The 19,215-nt window shown below is 42.8% G+C and overlaps 1 protein-coding gene across 2 annotated transcripts in view; it reads right to left on the bottom strand.

Annotated features, from left to right (window-relative positions):
• The window catches only part of LOC110499985 (fatty acyl-CoA reductase 1), a 53,813-nt gene extending 35,177 nt beyond the window's left edge, over positions 1–18,636 (bottom strand). Inside the window, exon 1 of one of the 2 annotated variants that reach the window (XM_036957242.1) lies at positions 18,285–18,636. The gene's annotated coding sequence lies outside the window, so the exon portion shown is untranslated. The remainder of the gene's footprint in view (positions 1–18,284) is intronic. The other variant, XM_036957241.1, reaches the window with a different exon arrangement.
• Positions 18,637–19,215: the final 579 nt, after the last annotated feature.

The following is a 19,215-nucleotide window of genomic DNA, read 5'->3' as shown; positions in this document are numbered from 1 at the left end:
TTACATAAATTCTTCAGAATTCACAAAAAGTGACATTAGCTGATGAAGATTATCTCATAGAACAAAATGTATAAGATCTCTTAAGCCTGTGTTTACCACAGAACTTATTTTGGGAGTTTATCCAAAACCCCTACAAAACCTCCATTAATTTCCCCACAGGCTTTGGCCATCGAGCCATGGTGGAATTAGTCTCCGTTAGTGCCTACAAAAAGACACCATTACTATTGCTCTCAATGCCCTCTCCTACTGTATCTTAACACCTTAACCAGCATGAGATGTGAGGTGAACAACAATTAAACACTGAAATTGTAGGGTGTGCAGAAGATGAGTATGCAAGTAGAGATACTGGGGTGCAAAGGAGCAAGATAAATAAATAAATACTATATGGGGATGAGGTAGATTGGATGGGCTATTTACAGATGAGCTATGTACAGGTACAGTGATCTGTGAGCTGCTCTGACAGCTGGTGCTTAAAGCTAGTGAGGGAGGTAAGAGTCCCCAGCTTCAGATATTTTTGCAGTTCGTTCCAGACATTGGCAGCAGAGAACTGGAAGGAGAGGTGGCCAAAGGAAGAATTGGCTTTGGGGGTGACCAGTGAGATATACCTGCTGGAGCGCGTGCTACGGGTGGGTGCTGCTATGGTGACCAATGACAGTATACCTAGCTTCACGTTGTAATGATGGTGTCCTTTGGGTTTATGTAGGCTACATTGACATCTGATTTGTCCAACCTCACACCAAATGTACTTTCAAATACAGCCTGCGTTAGAAAAGTTAGAGGAGTTACTTTCAACTATTCAATGTGATTCCATTCAACATATCACACGCCTCTCCAAAGCGGATAACAACCCTGGCCTAAGTTAACCAGCCTGCAAAACTGGTGTCCTATCAGCCTTATAAACGATGACCATCAAATACTGGCACAAAGATTGGTCAGTGTTTAGTGGGGCCAGCCAACCAACCATGATAAGTGTTCAAGCTAGAAAAGCCATGTGCGGGTTCTCTGTATCCTTCTCCATCTTCTCTCCTGGTCTCTGGGCCACAGGTTCCCAACAGTGTTAGCTGAAGGACTGGAACTACATCCCCCAAAGCAACGACTAAGATACAGAGAAAATAGAGAAAAACCTACCTCCCTCCCTCAAACACACATCTCTGACCCTAACCTCTCTCTCCCACAGTGTGACTCTTTAAAACGACCCTACAAAAGGGGGTCACGGTCAAGGTCCCTTCATTGATATCATGTCATGTCTATGCTCCAGTATATTGCAGAGATTCTTGGGAGACTAAAGGACCAGGGGGGAGGAGCTGGAGGTCACTATGGATTAGCTCCTCACATGGATACACACAAACCAGCAGTCCAGCCAGAGCATTCCATCCAGGTCACAGCCTTCAGCCGCTCACTCCTCTTCTCCCCATCAAGAAGTAGATTAGAGTGGGAGAGTGAAGGAGCTGATAGGAATAGCCTCACTAACACTCACACTATGGTTATCTATGATCTGTAGCCCACTATACTCTCTGTGACTGCTTACAGTAGTTTGGGTCTATAGAGAGAGACTGGCTCTACTGCCTTCACTAAACATCAGCTATGGTATGTCCTTCACCAAGGGGATGGACACTGACACCTGCTGCAGTAGAGTCCCAGTCTTAACACATGGGGCTGGGGGCAGAGGGGAGCTGTCAATCACAGACATGCAGCTTGGAGCGAGGGAAGGTGAGGTTGATCCTGGCTCAGGATAAATCCCCAAACCATTTATCTGGTCGATAATGTGTATGATCGAGACTTAGAGGACTCAGCCAAAGTAAGGCTCTGGAGATGTCAATCTGTATTAACTTGATCCAAACTGCTCTGTCACTAAATGACAATCTCATCACATTCCCTGCTTTGTAACCCTAAAGGATAAGTCAACTACTTGTTTGCTGATAAGTGCGGAGTCTTTTTGACAAAGAACCATATAGCCTCAGAAAGTCATTTAAAGACAGTTCCATAATGATGTTGAGAGACTTTTCTGCTATCAAAGTTACAGCACAAATCCTCCTCCACTGCAGGATTTTCTCATTAGGCATCCAGCTACTGCCGTTTCCTTTGAGCGAGTGCTTTTCTGTGTTTTGCCTTGGCAGCTCCTCTCACCAGGAGGTCTGTGCCTGTTTTAAGGAAGACAGCTGTTGGACTCACGGCGTTCCTCAGCGGTACTCTGCCACAGAGGGCCTTACAGCCTTTAAGCACATCAATCTGCCATTGGTCGGTCAGTAGAAACCCAGACACACACTACAGCCTCGCTGGCTGCCCGCCGTCTGAGAAATGAACACGGACCGAAGCCAGCTCAACAGAGAACAGAGAAAGAATCAGAAAGAGGAATACTGTGACTGACAATAATTAAGGCGACTTTAGTGTACTAAGAACGGGCAGTGCCCAACATCACAAAAGAGAAGTCAGCAGCCTCTTCCACAAAACGGCCACTCTCCCCTGAGAACCCAGGCCTTGGAGGCTGCTCAACCAAAGAGCACCACCCACAACAGTAAACACATCCGCGCCAACCACCTGGGTTTCAGGCAGCAGCGGGCACCAGCTGCCAACAGCCCTATCTCATCCAACAACCTGGCATTGTGCACTCCCTGGAACTCGGGAAGTACATAGGGGCCGTGCCCTACTTAGGAGCCCAACTATTCCACAGCCACAGACTGTCAGTCTGCCTGTCTATCGTTGGCTAATGGGTCAAACACAGAGCTCTGTTTAGAGATTAAGATGGGTGACATTGATGATGAACGATGATTACTGTTTTCATGAGGCACAACGTTTACTGGGAAGGATGAGTAGGGTACAGCCTTGTGAATGAGGGCTTGCATTCGCAAAGCTACTTTCCTTCGTTTTGCAGGCCTACTGGTTTGGCCAAAAGAGGAAATGAGTTCTCCCTTTCTCTGTGTTGCTATACGCACCGTCTTTGGCCTGAGGGGGTGGATGATGGAGAAATATACTGGTCATTAGATTAAAGCAGTGGTTAACGCTTAACGCTTAAAGAAAAAAATATGGATGAACCTAATCCTGTGGTTTAGCCTGTGTATGACTAGAGGGAATAGAAGCTACATGAGAACGCTAACAAGCAAACTAAGAAGCACAATGAGTTGGTTTTCAGCCCAGGACCCACATCAATTTCAAGATGGTGGAAATTCAGTGGACCGCCAACAGGTTAGTACGACATTCACTGACAATCCAATGCTGGCCATTCACCATTCCCAGGAGACACAACAGTGTCAGTAACCCAGACACAACCCTCCACTGTTGCTGAAGCATCCATGTCTTGGGCCTTTTTCAATGATGCATCATCCTTACATGTAACAGCAGCCTCGACTTCCTGCTATCTAGGTCATAATAGTGTAAACAAACTTTGAGGTCAAAACACAAAGCAATCCACAAAAGCCGTTCACCAATAAGTGACAGTCAAGGGCTCTCGTTGGAGATGGCATTATATTATTTACCCCACACAAACATTCTGTCAGGAGTTTTTCCTGCTTTGTTTTTTGTTTCCTTGCATGTGTGGGCGTTTAATTGCCAAAATAGTTCGATTTAATTGCATTAGCTGTGCAAAAAGCTTTAAGCTCTTTCTTTTATAAGCCTATATGTGATTAATTTAATGTAATAATGAATTTAATTGAGTAATTTCCTTTCTAGTTTTCCCTCCACTCTATAGATACACAGTAAACCTGGGCTATGGAGACGGTTGTTATTTTATGACGTCACATTTCCAGTATGGTGCTTGGCCCATAGACTCACACTTTGCTGTTTCCACAAGCCGACTGTCAGATTCAGGTGTCCTCTATGGAACTCATGCACTGGTAGATTGAATGTGTGTATATCGTTACGTTATCTGTGATCTAAAGGATTCTGTAATTACACTACCCCTGACAGTGAATGACAGAGGCAGGGTACATGGTGTCTATTTGCCTTTGGTCCGGACCCAGACCTGGCCTCTGCTCACTGTACTGCATCACCCTGGTCTGGGTCAGACAGGCCAGGCACAGGATATCCTGGCACCTTGGCATCAGTCCAAAGCCCCTATATGGTGAGTGACAGCTACCACAGCTTCCTTGCTCATTAGCCTATATGATCCAGGATATCTGTGTCCATTCTAAAGACAACCTGCCTAACGTGTGGGTATAACGTTTAGGGTTTAATCATGTTAAAATATTGAATATGACAGTAATAATATATCATACATAGAGTAAAATACAAGCCTATATGTTCACGTATTTTAGTAATGGACACATCCACTCAATCGCATGACATTTTGAAAGCTACACAGACCAAAATTATGTGATCCCATGAAAATACACACACACACTGTCCACACACGCACTGGTAGTCCTGTCCACACACGCACTGGTAGTCCTGTCCACACACGCTCTGGTAGTCCTGTTCTCACACACACTCTGGTAGTCCTGTTCTCACACACACTCTGGTAGTCCTGTTCTCACACACACTCTGGTAGTCCTGTTCTCACACACACTCTGGTAGTCCTGTTCTCACACACACTCTGGTAGTCCTGTTCTCACACACACTCTGGTAGTCCTGTTCTCACACACACTCTGGTAGTCCTGTTCTCACACACACTCTGGTAGTCCTGTTCTCACACACACTCTGGTAGTCCTGTTCTCACACACACTCTGGTAGTCCTGTTCTCACTCACACTCTGGTAGTCCTGTTCTCACTCACACACACACACACACACACACACACACACATAAAAGAAAAACACAAAACCCATGCATGTATTTTACAGGCATTACATCATTAAACCATGCTACAGCAAACACAGGAATAGTCTTGGTCCTACATCACATCAGGAAGTGGGGAGTCACCAGTAGAACATCCTGCTGTGTGTAATAACTAGTTTGAGCAGTCATTACCAAGGTGTTGGCGGCCCAGTCCCACCTGTCCCTAGGCTGCCACACAGAGACAATATGCTGATGGGAACAGGCCCTAATTCACACCAAAGACTCATTACTAAGATGGTGAACAGTTAGCATGTCAGGCTAACAGGGGGCTGCTTAGTTAGAACCCATTCATCACAGGCTGGGACTGTGGGCCAGTGACTCAATCCCCTAAAGTGGAAAAAGGGATATCGTTGCAGCCATAACCACCGACTTCTCATTGTTTCCTGCATCACTGCAGGAGCTTCAAATCAAGTCCTTTCAGATCTGGGGTGACTGATCAATAATTCACTTATTCCATTTCTCCCTGTCAACTGATGCCTATATGATAGATTTCTGCTATTGACATGAAGGATGCATGAAAGTGAAGTCTATTTCCAGCCTTGACTTGAGTGACAGGCCCTGAGTAATCATGAGACCAGACTGAGGTCAGGAGTCGTGACCCAGGCAGACTGATTAGTTTAATCAAGCATTGAGTGGAGAGTCGCGTTACAGTGAACAGGAGATGGAGGGACATGGACATGTGCACAACAACACATCAACGTACTACTACACACTAAATGATGGAGGGGCCTTGATCGCTGCCAGCACGGTCTATAATGAACGAACATTGGGTGTCATTGACAAGCTGCCTGTATTCCATCTATTGGTCTTACATTGTGACCATGGGCCAAGTCACCAGGTACCTAAATAGGTACAATGGAAATAGAGGGTTGAAAGTAAGAACCGGGAGTTTTTCCTGACCACAATCCTAGTCCAGAAGAAAACTCTTAGCTCAAGTTGGGAGGCTTCAGATGGTAAAAAGCAGGAAGGGGGTTAGGCTAGATCAGGGATGGGCAACTCCAGTCCTTGGGGTCCAGAGAGGTTTCACACTTTTACCCCATACCTAGAAAACACAGCTCATTAAACAAATTGCATTCTAAACTGAAAACCATGATTAGTTGATTTTTGTAGTCAGGTGTGTTAGCTGGGGCGAAACTGTGACACCAATCAGGCCCCCGAGGACTGGATTTGCCCATCCCTGGGCTAGATTAAGACGAGGGAAAATGATATACCACTCTCAGGCAGATTACAGTATTGTAAAATATTTATTTCCTTCCATGAACTTGGCACACAAGAAGAAAACCTCCCTGGATGCATCCAACAAACAGAGACAAGATGTTCTAACATGTATCATCCACACAACCATCAGTAAAGTAGAGGTACAACCTAGAAAAGCTCACAGATATCAAGGGAGATGTGGGTCTATTCTTCTTTCACAGGAGAACAATTCACAAAGGAATATTTTTTATGTCGGTTTTTATCCTTTTAATGCCAAGATCGCCAAAGACAATTTTCCATTTTGTGTTAACCTAATGGACAATAAAGTTTTCTTTCAAATCTAACTAGATTTGGGGCCGGGAGTTGTTGTTGTGTTCATTTGGTTGTTCGGGGAAAAGAGGATACAATCAGCTTTGGCCTTCTGCTGGGTACAAGGCTTGTCGGAGTGAGAAATTAAATAAATGCTGCTCTTACAGCTCCCAGCTGTCTCTAAGGTTATTCTCAGAGACACCGCTACTGCTATAAAGTCTTGTCCCACTTATCTCACACTGTGAAAATATTCCAAACACAACAAGTTGTTAGCTTCACAGTGCTCTTCCAGTAGGTGACAGACATTCTTGAGACATTCAGGTGGGAGTAAGACATTCTTGAGACATTCAGGTGAGAGTAAGACATTCTTGAGACATTCACAAGGATGTCAAACCCTTGTGTGTGTCGTCACATGGACTGAGTGGCTCTATCATTAGAGAAGCTGTGAGCAGCGTTAGCCTATAGCATACTGGCCTATAGCCATCCTTTGGGATAACATCACTGCTGACATTTAAACATAACTCAGGCACGCACACACACACACACACACACACACACACACACTATTGTATTGGTCTCCATTCCCTCTATTAACCCATTTAACCCAGTCTAGAGATGGAAAATCAGTACCTCTTCTCAATGATGCTTTATGATATTCTGTAAACAGAATACCCGTGTCCTTCTACGGTTCAGAAAATGTCAAACGCTACCCTGTTTTTTCCTAGTTCCCACAACACGGCTCTGGTCTGAAACAGCCAACAGGTCCACAGACATCATAGGGAGGCAGCTAGTGTTGAATTTAAATCCCTGCTTTGAGGCGTAAATGTTCCATCAAATGAACTGTTAACAGTGTGTCAGGCAGCTGGGCAGCCCCCCCCGCCCCCGTCTCCCCTTCCCATCCAAAGGCCATTCATCCTTGAGGTCTGACAGGTCCCCTCCTTGATCCCTTGCCTCCCCTGCTCATAAATACAGGGACTGGGTACAATGGCCTTTAGTGGTGCCACAGCGGAATCTGGGTCTCCCATGAGGGATGTGGGTCAGGTGCAAGAACAGCGTTTCGTTTCCTTCCTCTTTCCTCTGCCTCATTTGTTCTCCACCTTTCTTCTCCTCCTTTCTTCTTGGTATTTTCCTCTACTTCTTTTCTCTTCTATTCTGTCTATTTATCTTGCTCTAATGCTATTTAATGATCCTTCCTTCATTCTTTTGAACTCATGACAAAACGTTTCCTTATAAGAGTGTCTTCAGACTTTTCACAAAAAATACCCTTGTCTTCTATATACTGCAATGTAAACTTGCGAACTTGTCACTTCTCGACTGCTACCTCCAGAGGTAGGGCACGACACTCCCCCGAAAGTTTCCCCCCTCTAAGCAGGGCAGTGCAAACACAATTGTCTCGTTGAGCCAACACTCTTACAGTAAAAATGGTAATAGCATAGCAATGTTTTTGAAACAGCTGAAATGTACAGACATTTACCATATTTCTAAGACTTGTTTTATTGAGTTTTTACCTAAAATACATTCTGAAATTGTCGCCGTAGGCTCAAATCTCAGTTGTCGTTTTGTTTTTGCTTGACTGCACTGAGCCAACGAGGTCCAGGCTAGGAAGCAACTCTGAATTATCAACGTTTTACCTCATATAATGACTTCCATGATATTGATCAAATTAAGCCTGGTTTGTTCTAAGATAACTCTAATACGCTAGCTAGTGTAAACCTAAGCTATGGTTAAGCTAAACGTCAGAATTCAGCTACAGCCATCACGTTTATATGAGAGTTAAGAAATTATATTGTTTCGCAAGCTAGCTTGCTAGCTAACGTTACTTAGCTATGTAGCCTATATCAAATCAAATTGTATTTGTCACATACGCCCAAATACAACTTGTGTAGAATTTACAGTGAAATTAATGATTACGAGCCCAACAACGCAGAGTTGAAAACTAAAAATAGCAACACAAGAGGAGTAAAATAAAATACACAAGAATTAAGCTATTTACAGGGAGTACCAGTACCAGATCAATGTTCAGAGGTACGAGGAATTTGACGCAGGGTAAAGTGACTAGGCATCAGGATAGATAATAATAAGAGTAAAATAAAGAACAGAGTAGCAGCAGCAAATTATGAGCGTAAAAGTGTATGAATGTGCGTGTGTGTAATGTGTATGTATGTGTGTTTGTGTTGGGTCAATCTGCGTGTGTGTGTTATGTGTGCGTGTGCGTATGAAGTATATGTGAATGTGTGGGAGTTTTGTGTGGGAGTGTCAATGTAGTGAGTGAGTGTGTATATGGTGTGTATATGTGACCAGTTTCAGGAAACTAGGCGTATGTCGCAAGTCACAAATTCACAGGAGAGCCATTTTAACTTTTTTTTAAATTAAATAAATAATGCAGTTTTTTTTGCAGAAATGCCTTCTGGAACATATGAACTTTCATGTGCCTTAATAACAAACAATTATTAAATTACAAGCTTTGTTGGTTAAGCCATAGAAAAAGTCAGCAACCTTCCCACGAGCCATGATTGGCTAAGATAATGAGTGGGCTGGACATGTCGAGAGAGGAGTTCGGATTGGTCTGCCATATAGAAGGCTTCTGTCTATTTGAGCTGGTCAGTCTGTGTTAGTTATTGTTAGAGGAAATTATGGTTGAAATGACTAATTATGTATACATTCCAATCAGAACTGACTAATCCAAATGCTATAATGTACTGTACATATATGAATTTTCTCTCTTGCTCCCATTCCCAATTGTATGTAATGTAGTCAGGAGTTTAGTAACAATGAAGGTCTGTTCCTTAGTTCATTCATTTGTACAATCTCCAGGTGGCAGGAACGGACTATCTCCAGACTGTCTAGAATGCTGATTTATACTGACTGACCTTGACTTCAGGCGTGGAGCGAAAGCTCGAGAAACTATAGGGCCTCTCTACCGGTGTCATGAAGAGATAGAACATTTAGAAAACGCTGACGTCATTTTCAGTTTATAACCTGTGGAAAAATGTGTATGTGTCAGTACTCTCTTGTAATAAACGCTGATACCTGACTTTTAAGACTGGTCTCGATCTATTTCATGCATAATTAATGAATTTACAACTCATTAATGAAATAGAGAGAGTGCGAATTTGATTTTGGCTACAAAACATATAGGAATTTAGAATTCCTCTAACAGTTATCCTGTCAAACGCAGCTTTAAATTTTTTTATTGTGTAGTGAAACTGCATAAGTGTTGCTCTCCACTTTCCGGAGGATCGAGTTTTGAAATCAGTGGAATTAGAGTATGGTAGCTAAAGAGATGGAGAAAACACCTGTCTCCGTATTATATCTTCAAACTAAGGACAACCGTGGCATGGCATCCGTGACAGGGAGACGTGTCCATCATGCATGATGATGTATAAGGGTAAGATAGTCTAGTGTTACCTAGCTACATTTTCAGATATGACATGTTTCTAATTTTGACAGAAAGTGGTTTAATTTCAAGCTAAACTGTACTGTTAGCTAGCTAACGTTAGCTGGCTGTCTCCCTAGCTGACGTTATTATTCATATGCCAGAGCCGTTTGCTTTGCTAGTTAGAGCCTAATGTTAGCTAGCTAACATTGAACCTGGTTGGTTAGCTCCCAGCAGATTCATGCAGGGTAGTAACGACATGATTTGGCACTGTGTTCATTGTTGTTTAACTAGCTAACGTTAGCTGGCTGGCTTTTTAGCTAACGTTACGTGACGTGTGTGATCTTACATGTTGTTTACCTAGCTAGGGTCATTGTTTACCTAGCTAGCTACATGTCTAAAGTGTACAACACCCGTTGAATATGGCGGGTGTCAGTAAACGTCGGCAAAAAAGCGTAATGAAATTATTGCCAGCGGAGCTGGTTAGGCTGTTTTCATGTTATCCAGAGGTAAACAAATCATCAGTCAAGTGTGCACTCTGAACACTCCAAGAGCGAAACGAGATGGGTGGGGTTAAAGCTTTAGAAGGTGTGTAGACAAAGAAGAGCTCTTCACTGCATACCAAAACATTCAAAGGCCATTTTCTCAAAAGTGAGTTTGCAAGTTTATCAACTTTCAAAGCAGAATTACTTTCCCGGAGTTCCTAAAAAATGCAGTATATGATATACCATTTTGTAGCTCTGAGTCTCTACTTTAATCAAATGTAAAAAAAAATCAATTTCAAATTTTGCTACATAAGACCAAATCCAGGTGGTGAGTCACATTTAAAGTCTAGTCTGGCAGGCCTGGGCAACTCCAGGCCTCAGGGGCCTGATTGGTGTCACAGTTTTGCCCTATCCCCAGCTAACACACCTGACTCCAATAATCAACTAATCATGATCTTCAGTTAAAAATGCAATTAGTTTAAATCAGGTGTGTTTGCTAGGGATGGGGGAATAGTGTAACACCAATCAGGTCCCCGAGGACTGGAGTTGCCCAGGCCTGTGTGAATGTGCATAGTGTCAGTGCAAGATAGAGAGTGCAGATAAAATAGTGCAAATCAGATAGTTTGGGGTACCATTAATTGACTATTTAGCAGTCTGGACATTTAGCAGTCTTATGGCTTGGAGGTAGAAGCTGTCTCGGAGCCTGTCTCTGAATTTTTCAGGCCTTCCTCTGACACCACCTGATGTAGAGGTCCTGGATGGCAAGGAGCTTGGCCTTAGTGATGCACCTGGCAGTCTGCACCACCCTCTGTAGTGCTTTGCGGTCAAGGGCAGTACATTTACCATACCAAGCGGTGATGCAGCCAGTCAAGATGCTCTCGATGGTGCAGCTGTAGAGGATCCGAGGACCCATGCCAAATCTTTTCAGCTTCCTGAGGGGGAAGAGGTGATGCCGTGCCCTCTTCATGACTGTGCGGGTGTGTGTGGACCATGTCCTTAGTGATGTGGAAGCCAAGGAACTTGAAGCACTTGACCTGTTCCACACCAGCCACTTCGATGTGGATGGGGGCGTCCTTTCCCCTCTTTCTCCTATAGTCCACGATCAGCTCCTTGGGCTTACTGACGTTGAGGGAGAGGTTGTCGTTCTGGCACCACACTGCTAAGTCACTGGCCTCCTCCCTGTAGGCAGACTCATCGCCGTCTGTGATCAGGCCTACCACAGTTCTGTCGTCAGCAAACTTGATGGCGTTGGAGTTGTGCGTGGCCACGCAGTCGTGGGTAAACAGGGAGCACAGGAGGGAACTAAGCACACACCCCTGAGAGCCCCAGTGTTTAGGGTCAGCATGGCGGAGGTGTTGTTGCCTACCATCGTCTCCTGGGGCCGTCCCGTCAGGAAGTCTTGGATCCAGTTGCAGAAGGAGGGGTTCAGTCCTAGGGTCCCTAGCTTTGTGATGTGGTTGGAGGGGACTATGGTGTTGAACGCTGAGCTCTAGTCTATGAGCAGTATTCTCACATAGTTATTTCTTCTTTTCTTCAGGTGGGAGAAGGCAGTGTGAAGTGAAATTGAAATTGCGTCATCTGTGGATCTGTTGGGGTGGTATGCAAATTGGTGGCCAGCTTGAAACATGTTGGGATTACAGACTGGGCCAACGAGACATTTGAAAATGTCTGTGAAGACACTTGCCAGCTGGTCTGCGCATGCTTCGAGAACGCGCCCTGGCATTCCGTCTGGCCCGGCGGCCTTGTGATTGTTAATTTGTTTAAATGATTGGCTCACATCAGCCATGGAGAGCGAGATCAGACAGTCATCCAGAAAAAAGGGTTTTCATTCAAGGCACAGTGTTATATTCCTAATTTGGGAGTTCTGCATAGCTGGGCAACTCATGGCTGGGTTGCCCTTTGTAATCCATTATCGCCTGCAAGCCTTGCCACATATGACTTGCGTCGGAGCCGGTGTAATAGGATTCAACCTTCCTCCTATATTGTTCTTTGCAAATTATAATAGGAAGGATACTGTATAACGTTACTGTACTTTTATATTCCTATGGGTGGGGTAAACATTCATTATTGATATGCTAACGTTACTTGATCATTAAGCATGTTGTTAGTTAGCTAGCTAGCAGGAGTTAGCTGTGTATTGTTAGCTAATTTAAAGTGTACGGACGAGAAAGTGAACCCTTTAATTGTAGGGCTGGGAATTGCCAGGGACCTCACGATACAATTTTATCATGATGCTTAGGTGCCGATACGATATGTATTGCGATTATATATGTATTATGATTCAATAACGGGATTTTATTGCGACTATGTGTTTCCAACATATTGCTCAGAGGGACAAGAGAGAGCCATAAGAAAACTAATTTGCTCCCTATTTTAAAAGGAGATGGAGAGAAAGCTATGACGTTCAGGTACAACGATATGATACATCGTAAAAAAGGATCTGCACATGATTTGGTTGCATTATTCAATATTGTAATATGTTTAAGTAGAAAAGTTGCTTGGATTATTAAATCATTTTTGCTTAACTTAGTGGCTACTTTGATATTTACGGTCAATTTGAGCTGCGGACCAAGAATGCATGTAGTGTGAATTAAAAAGTAGAAATCTCTTTGGCCACTCTGTTCCTCAGACTCTCCTCAGCTCTTGTAGTGGGAATAGGGCCATATTTAACAGAGTGTGTGTTTAGTGTTACTCACATCCTTCTGTGCCAACTCTCTCCATGACAGGATTAGCATCTCCACTGGCACTGAGCACACAAATCACACAAAACCAAAAACACAGAACCAAATCAACCAGTTAAATAGATTACATGGTCACACTAATTATGGGACTGTATTGGAACAGAAGCAAAGTTGAAGTAATGGTATCACAGATATGCCTCTAATAAGTTAACTAAAACTAAGTTAACTACAAAGCAAGTAGCCTAAATTGTTTCCTTTCCCATTGCTTCAGTCTAATGTGTTTGTATTGTCTAGGGGTGAAGTGCACCATCAAGTCCCATTAACATAGCTCCTGTGCCTAACCTCTTCAACCCATCACCGTAAACACATTAGACTACACTTCTCTTTACCTATGCCTTTCCCTACATTATTCATTCACTTCATAGACAATCCCAACAGCATGCAGGTCCTTGCATTCAACATATGAGACTGTTAAAGTTTGAGGGCTACCTTTTCTTCAGCACGTTTTTAGTGGTCATTAAAAGTAGCAATCAGCAGTTAAAATAACAACCCACAACTGTGTGGGTAAAAAGCAGGGGGATAGGGCTGGAGCAATGTAACCAGTCTCAAATTCAAAGACAGAGCTATGGATTTAAGGACTGACCATCCGTTTTAAGCATGTTTTTTTAACATGTTTCTACGAACTGTAATATAACATTTTTTAAACTTTTTGTCTGAACTTTCACCTGGACTTGCCCGCGCCTAGTGAATTTGGATTTGTTTACCAAACGTCCTAACAAAAGGAGGCATTTGGACATAAATGATGGACTTTATCAAACAAAACAAACATTTATTGTGGAACTGGGATTCCTGGGAGTGCATTCTGATGAAGATCATCAAAGGTAAGTGAATATTTATAACGCTATTTCTGACTTTTACTGACTCCACAACATGGCGGGTATCTGCATAGCTTGTTTTTGTGTCTGAGCGCCGTACTCAGATTATTGCATGGTTTGCTTTTTCCATAAAGCTTTTTTGAAAACACAGCGGTTGCATTAAGGAGAAGTATATCTATAATTCTGTGCATAATAGTTGTGTCTTTTATCAAAGTTTATTATGAGTATTTCTGTAAATTGATGTGGCTCTCTGAAAATTTGCCGGATGTTTTTGAGGCACAACATTACTGACCATAAAGCGCCAATGTAAACTGAGATTTTTGTATATAAATATGAACTTTATCGAACAAAACATACATGAAGTCCTATGAGTGCCATCTGACGAAGATCGTCAAAGGTTAGTGATTAATTGTATCTCTATTTCTGCTTTTTGTGACTCCTCTCTTTCGCTGGAAAATGGCTGTGCGTGTTTTTGTGACTAGGCTCTGACCTAACATAATCATATGGTGTGTTTTCGCTGTAAAGCCTTTTTGAAATCGGACATGATGGGTAGATTAACAAGAAGTGTATTGCACTTGTGAATGTATGAAAGTTACATATTTCTAAAAAATATTTTAGAATTTCGCGCTCTGCCTTTTCAGTGGAATGTTGTCGAGGGGTTCCGAAGTTGTTTAAGGTATACAGTGTTTGTTAATATTTACTGTTTACAAACATTGGAGTAAAAAAAAGCTCATATTTTGAATTCTGATGGGATACGACAGTTGAACTAAGCTCAATGGATACATATCATTAATGTATAACTCCAAAAATGGATTTAGCAACTTCTGACTATCTATTTGAGGAGGTTATTTACGGTTACATAGTTGAGGAATGGAATATATCTGATTCTCAACAGGTGTATTTTTCCTTTTCCCCTTAGGTCCAGAACACTTACAGCACAACCTACAACCTACAGCGCGCCTCATCACATGAGCTTTATGCCACAAAACTCCCCAAATATCCATCCACCCACAAGCATCCTGATGTGTTTGCATAACACAAAGCCTCTGACAAAAACCCCTGCAGGTCTCCAGACTAACCATACGGGTCTTGACAGATTCAGACCTGCTTTACACGTAGATGTTTCTAGAAGTGCTTTTGAGGCTGTTGCACAACTCTTCCACCCCAAACTTGTACTTCCAGAAATGAACACGAGTTGAAAGGAGGACGGGACTTAAATAAGTGGAGAGGACAGACTCAACCACCCATGATACATCTGTGATGTCCATGCCACCCTGTTCTCTGCTGGCAATGGGCAAAAGCATGGTGGCAAAGTGCGCCAGGAGAATAAAACACACTTTGGCACCGAGAAAGAAAGCACAGCGGCTGTTTAGAGGAGAGGGGGGATGGAGAGAGCAAGAGAAAAAGAGAGAGAGAGAGAAAGAGAGAGGGGGGGAGGGAGGTAAAGTGAGTAAGAGAGACTAAGCTGTCTGATTCTGCTGTTATGATGTGGCCCTTTCTGGGTGTAGATCGGGGCCTACCCCTCTCTCACTCTCTCCTACACCCAGGTTCTGTTATCTCAGGTCGTAAATTCCTGGCGGAGACTCTCTCCCCCATTTCATGCAGAGAGAGAGACCACAGAGTGAACAAAGGATTTCACATGGCCGAACTCCTAAATCCCCAAAATGGGAAAATTAAACTACATGTCCACTTGTGAGAATGTGGGAAGGGTCAGTGGACACTTAAGAGACAGTTATGTTGAGTGTGTTTCATTTGGTGACCTCACGAAGGACAGGAAACACGCATAACTATATCTCTGAATGTGTACATTTCTCAATTATGGTGTTTGCATCTAATTATTGTATACAATTAATGAGTAAAGATGAAACTATTTGTGAAATGATGTAATGTGATGTTAAACCTTTAATTTTGAGAGAATTGTATTCCCTGTAAAGTTTAACTAGTCAGCGGCCACGCCCCCTGAGCACAGACATAATCAGGCGTCATGGAACCGCCCCCTTCTACTGTTACGAATAAAAGCCCCTCCTAAAAAAATCCTCTTTAGACTAAGCAAACCCACAACGGGAGCTGTGATTGCGAATAGTTAAGTACCAAAACTAGAAAACTATACCACGTGGAGCATTGGCTACATGGCTGGAAATGGTTAAACTCTGAGACTATCGAACCCTACAGAATTAGAGCAAATCTTAGATACTAATTACTGGTCTGCTGCCAGAAATTATGTAAATCTGGGATACGAATGCCGACAACCGCCGAAACATATATCCTAAGAATAATGGACGCCTGACATATCCATTACAACAGACACTATCAGGAGCAGCCGATAGACCCTACAACCACTCTCTGATGAACTGACTCTCCAGCAGACAGACTGATGATTCCAACAGAGAAGATCACAATGACATGTGGGAGTAAATATATTGATTGCGATTATTCCAGAATGAGTGAGCGTTCATGTGCAAAGGACTATCATTTCAATGAATATAATTATCAACTGTGTGTAGTGATCCCTTTTGTCTTTCCCGCTTCTTTCTCAGTCCACACCCCCTTCCCTGCATTTCTGTGATTATTTAGTTAGTTAGTAAATAAATGATTAAGCCAATTGGTGTATGGATGATTTATAGTAAAGGCTGGGTTCGTGCAGATAACCAACAATTTATGATGTTCAGATGAGACTGACGTGTGGTAAAGAATAATTAATTCATAGAAGACTAATTGATCAGATATTAAAATATCCATAGAGTTATATTCGGAAAATTATATATTTGTAATCTGAAGATTTTCCATGGTGCCCCAACTTCCTAGTTAATTCAATTTACATGATTAGTTTAATCACGTAATAATAATTACAGAGAATTGATTTGATAAAATAACAGCCTTCACCTTTAATGATGCCGAAGACACGACACTGCCTTTCCACACTAAGAAATAAGAGAGGGAGAGGCAGGAGAGAGAGAGGAGAGAGTGAGGCGGAGGAGAAGCAGGGCTCAGAGACAGTAAAGAAGAGAGAAAGAGAGAATGCAGTGAGCACAAAGGAATGGAGAGGGTATGCCCCTGGAAATTGAGGGTGTAATTTAGACTTCCTTAATGTTCAGTCAAGAGGGTCAATGGTCATCTCTAGCGTAATGTTCTCAGTAAATTACATTACTACGTACCTTACTGGAATGAGTGTAGAAGAATGTAGCGCAGCTTTTACATGGACTTTTATGAGGGGAATGAAGTGTACTCTGTCAGGTTGCTACACCATGCACATTCTCACACACACATAACTACTTGGCTGTGAACAAGAGCAGATCATCACTGAGGTCTCCTAACAGAACAAAAAGTAAATATAGGCCAGTGCCAGTCTCTGAGGACAATTCAACCTATCTGTGACATCTATGTTCAGAAGCCACCACAAGACATTACCTTTCCTATGTTTTCTTTCTTTTTAAACGAATGACAAGTGACATAGTGTGACAAGCTATTTTCTCACACCACATACCTCTGGACCCCAACAACTGGCTCAAAGCACACTGACATATTTGGTGCTTGCAGAGGTCAATTTGGGCCTCACTCTCCTTCTCCTCGCCTCTGCAGGCTTGTATAAGGTCAACAGGGATTCTCACACATTCAAAAGTTAGGAGCCCATCAAGGTGCAAATATAGGCTTAAGGTCCAGGGTCAGCCACCTCAGATATGTTGTAAAGGACTATATGAACTCAAATTCAAATCTGACTACTGGAAGTCCCACACAATACAGTGATGGATGCTAGCTAATTCTAATGGACAATGATAGCAAAAGACACACACATTGTCATAATGCAATATCCAACATTATCTACAACATTATCTCCTGTTAATTTGAGGCATTTTAATTCGGGAATAAATTCTTAGGCATTTGCACAACATAGATAACAATACTGTCAAAACACCCCCCCCCCCCCCCACAATAATTTATGAACCTTGTTGCGCAAGATAGAGAACGCGTGCTTCACTTTCAGCGCTCGGAGAGAGCACTCGCTGATTACTCAATAAATGAGCACCAGCGCTGATTCCACATGAGAAAGCGCTGCACAATAAACCAAGATGACAGTTCCATCTGAGTCATTTTACCGGCTTTTATACCGCCTCCTTTAATTCAGCACCATTTATCTAGCCGAGTTATTCAGTTATTTTGGACTATTGTAAACTAGTCTATGTGTGCCTACAAGGAACAATATTTACGCACGCAGAAATATTTTGAGGATTTATAAAGAGACCTCCCTCACCTTCCCTCACCTTCCAGAAAGCTATATGACTGTTCTGGATTGACTGGCCGCTGGTAGAATCGGGCACTGTAGCTCGCGCGCACTCACTCATGTTAAGAAATGAATGAAAGCGATCACAATATGGCTAGGCTAAATTAAATGTGCATCATAACAAGCTAATGTGCATGTTTTTAAACAAACCGAAGGAGTCAAATGGGCACGCTTTCTACATTCCCATCCCAGACAAATCTGACTGGGGAATGGAGAGATGCTTCAGCGTTCCGTCCTTCACTCCAGCGCCTTCTTATCCAATTACACCAAAACGTGATTTGAAAAATTGAAAAACGAGTCAAATCAATCTTACCTTGGATAGGATATCCTTGTATGTATGTTTTGGCTGTAGGTTTGCGACCCAGAACTGAAACATGCACCTCTCACCTGGGGAATGTAGATATTGCTGCCTGCTCCTACGAACAGTCTCGTTGTGGAATACTTTCACTGTCCTAGACCGCGCCAGCCGGCCTCTCTCATGTCTCCCAACGGAATACAGAGGAGGAGCGTGGTTATGGATGATATGGGATGAGAGAAACTGGAGGGCGTGTTCCAGACAGACAGAGACGCACCTTTTCTCAGTTATGGAAATCGTTGTTTTCTTTTTTCTTTTGGTTCACCTGAGACGGCCCCTTTCCGGATGCCGTCCTTAGTTTTGTTGATGATGGTCGGCAACAAAAGAGAGGCTTCAGCACAGGTCACTGTATAACCAAACACATTGGTTGTGAACTGAATTGTATGGATATTGGACACAGATAACAAACAACCAACCACAGGTGATAGGTTTTCTGCAAGTACCAGCCCACATCTAAACACTCACCACTCTATTGTAGTGAAAACCAGTTGAGTGGTCCCATGAATGCCTTATTGTTCATTCAGAAGGAAGCTCACACATCTCCATCATGTCAAGACATGATCTATCAATTACTGAATGGACACTTCCTTATAGAACATGAGAAGTTGTAATTTAGTACTTAAATGTGCTACACAGGATTTATTTTTCATTTTGCATTGTAATTTCACAAAATGTTCATAATATATATGCAGTAATAGTGGAATGATAGTGTTTCACAGTGTTGTGATTGGCTGTGATATTTTCCTACTGATTTCTCCTGCCAAAGCAGCATCTGTTGTCAAAATGGGAAAGCTGTTCTGACTTTGGGGCTGTGTTATCTAGTGGAAATAGTCATTTCCTGGTTGCTAAAATTGTACACTGTTCGCTTAATTTCAGTTAATGTCAGAAA

This window comes from Oncorhynchus mykiss, chromosome 21, assembly GCF_013265735.2.
Source record: "Oncorhynchus mykiss isolate Arlee chromosome 21, USDA_OmykA_1.1, whole genome shotgun sequence".
NCBI classification, from domain to species: Eukaryota; Metazoa; Chordata; class Actinopteri; order Salmoniformes; family Salmonidae; genus Oncorhynchus; species Oncorhynchus mykiss.
The sequence above is the reverse complement of the archived record's forward strand: the minus strand, read 5'-3'. Positions and strand labels throughout refer to the sequence as shown.